The sequence below is a fragment of the Octodon degus genome, unplaced genomic scaffold (genome assembly GCF_000260255.1).
Source record: "Octodon degus isolate 3935 unplaced genomic scaffold, OctDeg1.0 scaffold00136, whole genome shotgun sequence".
Taxonomy (NCBI): domain Eukaryota; kingdom Metazoa; phylum Chordata; class Mammalia; order Rodentia; family Octodontidae; genus Octodon; species Octodon degus.
In genome coordinates, this window is record NW_004524712.1 from 7,589,177 (window position 1) to 7,596,906 (window position 7,730).

The following is a 7,730-nucleotide window of genomic DNA, read 5'->3' on the forward strand; positions in this document are numbered from 1 at the left end:
GGTGTGTTTTTAATTGGGTTGAAGTTATTTGTAGTCCTGTATGCTTTGGTTATATGAGTATCAGATTGTTTCCTCATATTTGGGAAATTTTCTGCTATTACTTCTGCCCATATTCTTTTTATATTATTTGTATTGACTTCTTCATTCTCATTGATGCCTATTAATCTCACATTGTTCATCTTTGCATCATCTTGCAGGTGATGCATTATTTTTTCCTGCATCCTAGTTGTTTTTAAGAGATCCTTCCTTACCTTTTCACTAGCTGCATCAGTGTCTTCAAGATCTGAAACTCTCATCACTTTCTCTCAAGGTTTTTCAGGCTTGTGATTGAGATTTTAAGGTCCTCTACATCTCTTTGACTCTGCTTCATGCGATCTATTTCTTTCCTGTATTGCTCATTCAAGGAATCCATCATTTTTTAAATCTCCTGTATTTTTTTTTATCAATGTCTTCTTTAGAAGCAGTTATTAATTCTTTTACTGCAGAGTTTTTAACAGATTGGGTTTCCTCTTTATGTTTCTGTATTTGATTCTTTAGTTCAGGTGCTATGAATTTAGAGATTTCTTTTTTCATTTCAGGCACTAATTCTGCTTTGAGTTCCTTTAAACCTTTCTGTGGTTGCTTATTTACTTCCAACACTATTAAGTCATGTATTTCAGCTAAGCTAGTGTCCACTCTGCATTTGTTCTAGTTGGGCATTGTGTTTCCTCCATATGTTTCTGCATTTGATTCTTAAGTTCAGCTGCTATAAATTCAGAATTTTCTTTTTTTGTATTCCAGAAATTAATTCTGCTCTGAGTTCCTGTATATCTTTCTGCTGTTGTTTATTTACTTCTGATGCTATTTTTTCATTTATTTCAGCTGAGCTAGTGTCCTCTGCACTTGTTATGGGTGGGCTTGAGGCCTGAGATTGTATTTTGCTCCTTGTCTTTATCATTTTGTTTAACACTGACCTCTGGCCTTTGGTGTAGAGCTTTGGTGCAATTATGTCCTTATCACTTAATGAAATTTGGGTACTGATATACCAAGTTCTAGTTCATGCAGTTGTGCTGGCTTGGGTTTGGCTATGTGCTCAGCTCCTTACTGTTGTTGCCCTTGGAGGTGGGCCTGCTGTACACCTCTGGTAAAATGATCTGTTCCTGGATTAGCTGTGTGGTTTTGACTCTATTCTCGCTGCAGGGACTTCAGCTACAGGGTTTTACCTCAAGCCTGTATGCTAGGTCTGGACTAGGTATGGAGGGGTATGAGGAGTGGGGGCGAGAGAGTGCAGAAGCTCTCCCACACACTCACCAGTGTTGTGTTTTGGTGAAACTTGAGGTAAATCCCTGTAGCCATCAGCTTCCCTCCAAGTATTCCCTCCTAGTTCCAAGCATGCTTATTCATCATTCTTTTTTATTTTGTTTTTAAAATCTTATTTATTTGGTGCAGGGCCTCCCTAAGCAGCTCAGGCTCGCAGTGTTCCTCCTGTCTCCGCCTCCCCAGCTCTGGGATTACAGGTATGCACCACCATGCCTGATTTTGGTGGCCAGCACAGTGCACCCAGGGCGGAGCCAGCATGGCATGTGGTACTGGGGATTGAACCCAGGTCCTTGTTCTTGCCAGGCAGGTGCTTAGAGACCACTGAGCTTTCTCACCATCCCTTTTTATTTTTTAAAAATATAAAATGGGGGGGCACCACCCGCTTGGGCCCTCCTCTTGTTCCTTTCTCAGATAGGAGCTTTCCTTCCCTCAATAAATATATTCTGCTCATGAAAAAAAAGTAAAACAAAGCAAAAACCAAAAGAACATAAAATGATGAAATAAAACTGCTTTAAAATGATACAATATTTCATTAAACAAAGTGATAGGAATTTGCCAATGGTTGTTGTACTGCATAATATTATCTTCAAATTAGTTGTTTACATTACCATGTATAAACCTGCAAAATTGGTTTAAAAAGTTATGCGAAATTAAAAAGAAGAAAAAATTAAGCACTAACTGCTCCTTTCAATAGACCAGCAGAAACCAGCAGTACAATTATCGAAGCTGTCTGGCATGTATACTTGAATGTATCTTTTCCCCTTCTTTCTTTTGTCCTTTTGTCCCAGTTGTTCCTGCCTTTGAACAGGTTCGTTCCCTTTTAGATACTGATCTATCCACCTTTCAGATTTTATTTCCTCTTGCAGGCTCTCACACGCGCGAGACAATACGATGTTTGCGCACGCGGGGCTGATTCATCTCACTGACCAATGCCGCTCCTAGCTGCACCGAACGTTCTTGCCACTTGGGGAGAAGTCGTGGAAGATGCTTTTCCTGTGTGTCTCAATAGTCTGTGATAAAAATGTGGTGGGGGCCGCCGTTCGGTGCGGCCGGCGCAGAGGCAGCTTTCCTACACGCGCGCCCTCACCACCTCGCCTGCTCGCCTGGCCCGGCGCCGCTTCTGGCTTCTCCCCCAAAGTGAGAGTGACCAGGAAATGAAAGCGTTGTGAGGGCTGCAGGATGCTGAGCACGCTGCGGGCACAGCTAGAGACGCCGAAGACCTCTGGGACTGCTCCACGAAGAAGCATGAATGATGGCCTAAGTGTGTTGAAAATGAGCAGGAATATTCTCAGGGTGATTCATAGCAATGCATCTTCCTCTAATAAGTTGAAAAAAAAAATCTAAACATTCACCATAGGTTTGCATGCCTCCTTTGGCAACGGCTTCTCCAAACCTGTGAATCCCACCTGTGGTTGGGAAGGTCATCTTTGTATGGAGGCATTAGGTACACTGCTTGGTACCTAGTTATGAATATTAGTTATCTTTATTACTGAAGTAATAAAGGCATAAAACTCTGATTTGTAATGTTGGGTCAAAGAGGCGTGAGGTTCACAAGACCAGAGGGTCATCAGTGAAACTCTGTTCTGTTTATTGAAGAAATCTAAGAAGATACTGTGTTATAATCTGTACAGGAATTAAAGTAGTTAGACCTGTCCGTAAGTCAGCCTGCGAGTAGCTTCATGTGAAGCGGTACCTTCATCTACAAAACAACCCCAACTCAAAGTGGTAGCACTACTATTCAATTAAAAAATAGCTGTAAAGAACTGTAAAGTATTTAGAAAATTCTGAATTAATTTTTCAGGTTCTTACGCCAGCGAGACAATACAATGTTTACACATGCAGGTCTGACTTATTTCACTTATGAGTATGGTCTCTAGTTGCACTCATTTATCTATAAAAAAATCTTGAGTTTATTTATTTTTTTTTTTATAGCTGAGTGATACTGCATTGTGTAAGAATACACATGTTTTTTATCCATTCCTCAGTGGATGGCTTGTTTACACAGGTACTGTGAAAGGGAAAGAATCTGCTCAGAGGAAGGGGCAGCAGGGATGAGGAAAGAGGCGAAAGAAGGAGAAAGCAGGGAGCCACATCACGCGCCTGCACAGGACAGCTTGGGCAGTCGGACTGCTCATTCCTGCTCGTCTGATGAAAGGAGCAGTTAGTGCTTACACTGCTTTGTCTCCTTTTTAATTTCTTATAACTATTTTTGACCTATTTTGCATGCTTGGTAATCTAAACAAGTAATCTGAAGACCATATTATGCAATATAACAACTATTGTTGAATTCCTGTTATTTATTTAGTGAAATTCTGTATCATTTCTAATGTGTTTTTTTAATCTATGTTTTTATTCTTTTTTTAAAAAAGAACTTAGTAAACACTCACGGTGTGCAGTGATTGCTCTTATTACTCCCTCTTTTGTGGCAAACATATTTGGGAAGTACGTTTGGAAGGCAGCTCAGGAAGTAAAGAGTCAGGAAAAGTTTCTTAAGGGAGGTGTTATTAAGTCATGCCAGGCCTAGCTCATCCCAGACATCTCTGGAGCAGAGGCAAATACGGGATCACTCAGTTTCTGAGTTCAGTTCCCGGGCCTCCTGCAGATACCAAAATCGCTCAAGTCCTTTGTATAAAATGTAAGGATTCATATATGACCCTTGCAAATCTCCTGTACCCTTCAAATCATCTCTACTAGATTTACTCTTTTGTACAGACCAAAAGGGCCAGGGCATAGTACAGATGCAATATGCTTCCCTGATTGTTTTGTTTATTTTCATCTGTGTTTGGTTGACTTTCTGGATACAGAACTCATAGTACGACGGATGGCAGTGCCTATGACACTATGACCAGCATGCTGTTTGCTTTCTCTCCAGTGTTCGCTTTTGATGACCAAGCCCTGCTTTAAGCACAGGCTCCCCACTGAGACAAGTTGGAGTTTTTAGGGCCTTGTCTTGACCAGTGATTACTTCTGAAACTTTACAGACTCCTATCCCTTATTTCTGTGCCTTGAAATACAGTTTCTCTGGGGTCTCAGTTGGCTGGCGCATGGTCAGGTACCTGTGACTGTTGCTTGTCAGTAGCCACGGTGACATTCTGTCCCCGAAGCATTGCCTCTTGACTGCACAAGCCGGTCCAGGTTCTCCATCTTCCTGTCAGGGTTCATCTATTCTAACCGCACTGGCTCACTGTGCTCTACCAGGCCCTGCATGCTGCTGCTGGTATCTGAGCCCTCCTTGTGTCCTGCAAGACTGGCTTAGCAAGCCCACCTGGGGCAAATGAAAAAGGCACAAGGAAAAGACATAGGGAAAGACATAGGGATACTGGGGATGCCTCATTCTCTCTCTCTCTCTCTCTCTCTCTCTCTCTCTCTCTCTCTCTTATTTAATTTTTGTTTTGGGAAAAGTCATGTGGAACTAGTTTTTCAGAGACAGAGAGATGAGGAGGAAGGAGGGGTGCAGGCAGTCATGGGTCTCCCAGTGATGGGCACACATTCTGAGAAGCCGCCACACAACACCATCGTTGGGCAAATGTGGTGGACTGCCCATACACAGACCTAGACCCTGGAGCCTGCGATACACCCAGGCCCACACAGAATAAAAAGTCATGTGACCTATTGTTCCTAGAGCCACAAGGAACAAATACACCAACTTAAGCACAGGAAGAGATTATGCAATGGACAGATGTAGCAAAACATACACACGAGGCTGCTGCTTTATAGTAAATGTTTCTTTTTTTTAGTAAGTAGAAAGAGCACACACTAAAACGATGATTAAAAACTATAGCACAGTTACAGAGGCAAGCGACACAGTCCTTTTGTTATCATCTCAATAGCTTGTGCTGGCATAATTGTGTGTGCTGACATTTGAGTGATGGGGAGTGTGGCAGCTGGCTCCTGACACCACACACGTCATGGGCTGACATGTTGCACTGGGACAGGAGGATGCTATGACATCACCAGGGGCAGGAAGCCCAACCCTTCATTATAGTCTTACAGGATCACTGCATATATGTGATATGTATCGGCTGAATTGTCCTTATGTCACAATGGGCTGTACCCATAGGCTTAGTGCTTAGAGGTGTTAGAGTTGGGCGAAAGGGTTAGAGGACGAGGTCCCAGGGGTGGAATGACAGAGGGTTTCATGAGTACAAGCTGCAGGAAGGACATTAGCTATCCACAGAAATGATACCTGGGGAGCTCGGGTGAGGTCCGGAGGGAGGGAGTTTGTGCTCGTAGAGGGTAGTGCGTGCCAGCTGCGGGTGCCAGGCAGCTGCGGGGAGAAGGCCGAGGCAAAGCCTGAGCCACAGCTTGTAAACTCTGCATGACCTTGGGAGATTCCCATTCCTTCCTGCACTCGGCTTTCTTAACGGTGAGCAGAGTTAATGGTTGTACCTGCCGATAGATTTGCTGAGGGGATTAAATGAGAAAACTGCGGGAAAGTGCGCGAAGCCCCAGGTGCCTGCCATTCTGATTACCACCCCAGTGCACAGCATGGCAGGAGCAGCCAGGAGCAGTCAGGAGCGCGAGGGTACGGGCAAGAGAAGAGCCAGGTAGTGGCCTTCCTTCCTGCCTCTCACATCTCTTGGTACGTGGGCGCACTGTTGGTGGAAATGTCCCCATGTCACGGTCACATTTCCAAGGCGTCAGCATCAGCCACATTGACTTCAGCCACTGAGGTCCCTTCTGTGGGGGTTTGTCTCTTTCCATGTCAATCTTCTCCGCTCTCGACATGCAGGTCTGGTTGGCACAGAAGCGCAGCATTGCTCTGCGGTCCCTGTCCGCAGGGCATCCTCCCGCCGGGCAGTCCTATCCCTGGAACAGAAAGCTGGGGCTGGAAGATCCTCCTGCCCCCTGCCGTGCATGAGGCCCAGCCCTCCCTGGACTTTCATGCTGGAAATATGAAGTGTGACTTCCCTTGCCTGGAGAAGCCTGAGCCAGTGCAAAGCTGGCTTATCTCTCCACTCAGCACAGTGTTTGTTTTATAAAAATCAAAGAATGTGCTTTTTCAACTTCCTTCAGAGGGAGAGAAAGAGAAATGCTGGCTGCTGCTTGGGGAAAAGGGGGTTTGGAGTCCAGGCGTTGGACTGACTTTCCTTCTTAGCCTCTTTACCTCTGGTTTTGGTAGGAATACCTCCTTGGACACACGGTAACTCGGGTTCTGCTGGTCTGGGGAGGGGAGCTGCCCTGGGCTGACCTGCTTCTATGGCTCCCCTCATGCCTGGCTCATGACCTTGCCGCCATCTGGGGCTCTCCTGGCTGGGCTGCCCCTTCCATTCTGTGGTCTTCAGCCCAGTGCCAAGCTAACTACCCTGGGATGTTACCTCTCCTCCGCCCCAGCCCCCTTGGTCCCTGTACCCTCCCTCACTCCAGGGAGGGCCTAGAGCCCCTCTCCGCCCCGACCCCACAGTACTGAGGGTCAGGCTTCCTTGTTGCAGCATTGAGGGCCGCACCCCAGCTACGGGGTTGGGGACAGCTGGCTCACTGTGTCAGCTGCTTCTAGGAGCATTCAGGGTCTCCTGGGCCACTGGGTACCCTGAGCTGGGACCTGAGGAGGACAAGGCCCATGTGTGAACTCGGAAGCCTCCTGGGGCCTCATAGGGCTGGTGAATCCTGGCAGCAAGAGGGGTCAGTAGCCCCTGGTTGGGACGTTCTGGGGCTCAAACCACTGTTAAGAATCTTGCATGACTAATGCTTCGAGATATTTTCAAAGAGAAAAATAGACTCGAGTAGCGAAAGTCCAGCAGCCTTCATGTTGAGCTGCTGCGGTTCCGTAGCAGTACCCCTGCTCTCCCTGTATCAACTCTGGTTCCTACTTTTCTCTAACTTCAAACAACTTATGACTTTTGTGACGAATTTGGCAATTCCTCTCTGCCACAGGAAACAGGAAACCTATGCTGTTATCATGGTTTGTTAGGGTGGCTTAGTTTTACACTCAAAAACCATGATTTGTTTTATTAAAGAGTTTAATCCAAGAGCAAATTATTGCCAGAAAAAACAGTCCCACCTCAAATTGTGCTGAATATAATTATTTTAGGGTGGCCTTTCGGACATCTAGTCAGAAATGCTGAATGATGATGTGACTGTCGCTTTCTGCAGCTGCTTGGTGTTGGGGGCACTGAGACTGACTCTGGATGCAGATCCTTTCCAGTCCTCCATCGAAAGTGGGGCTTTGCAGATTAGGAGTGTGTCAGTGGGATGGCTGGTTAAGAAATGGGACAGGGCTGGCCTGATAACTCAGTGGACTAAGGTGCCTGCTTAGGCAGAGCGCAGTGGCCGGAGTTCGACCTTTGGCCTGCCTCGCCGGCCCAGCCCCCGGGATGCCCTGAGACTGTGACTGAGATTAGGCGTGGTGGCGCACACCTGTAATCCCAGCACGCGGGAGGCTCGGGAGGCTGAAAACAGGAGAATCACTAGAGTCTGATGAAGAAGGAGAA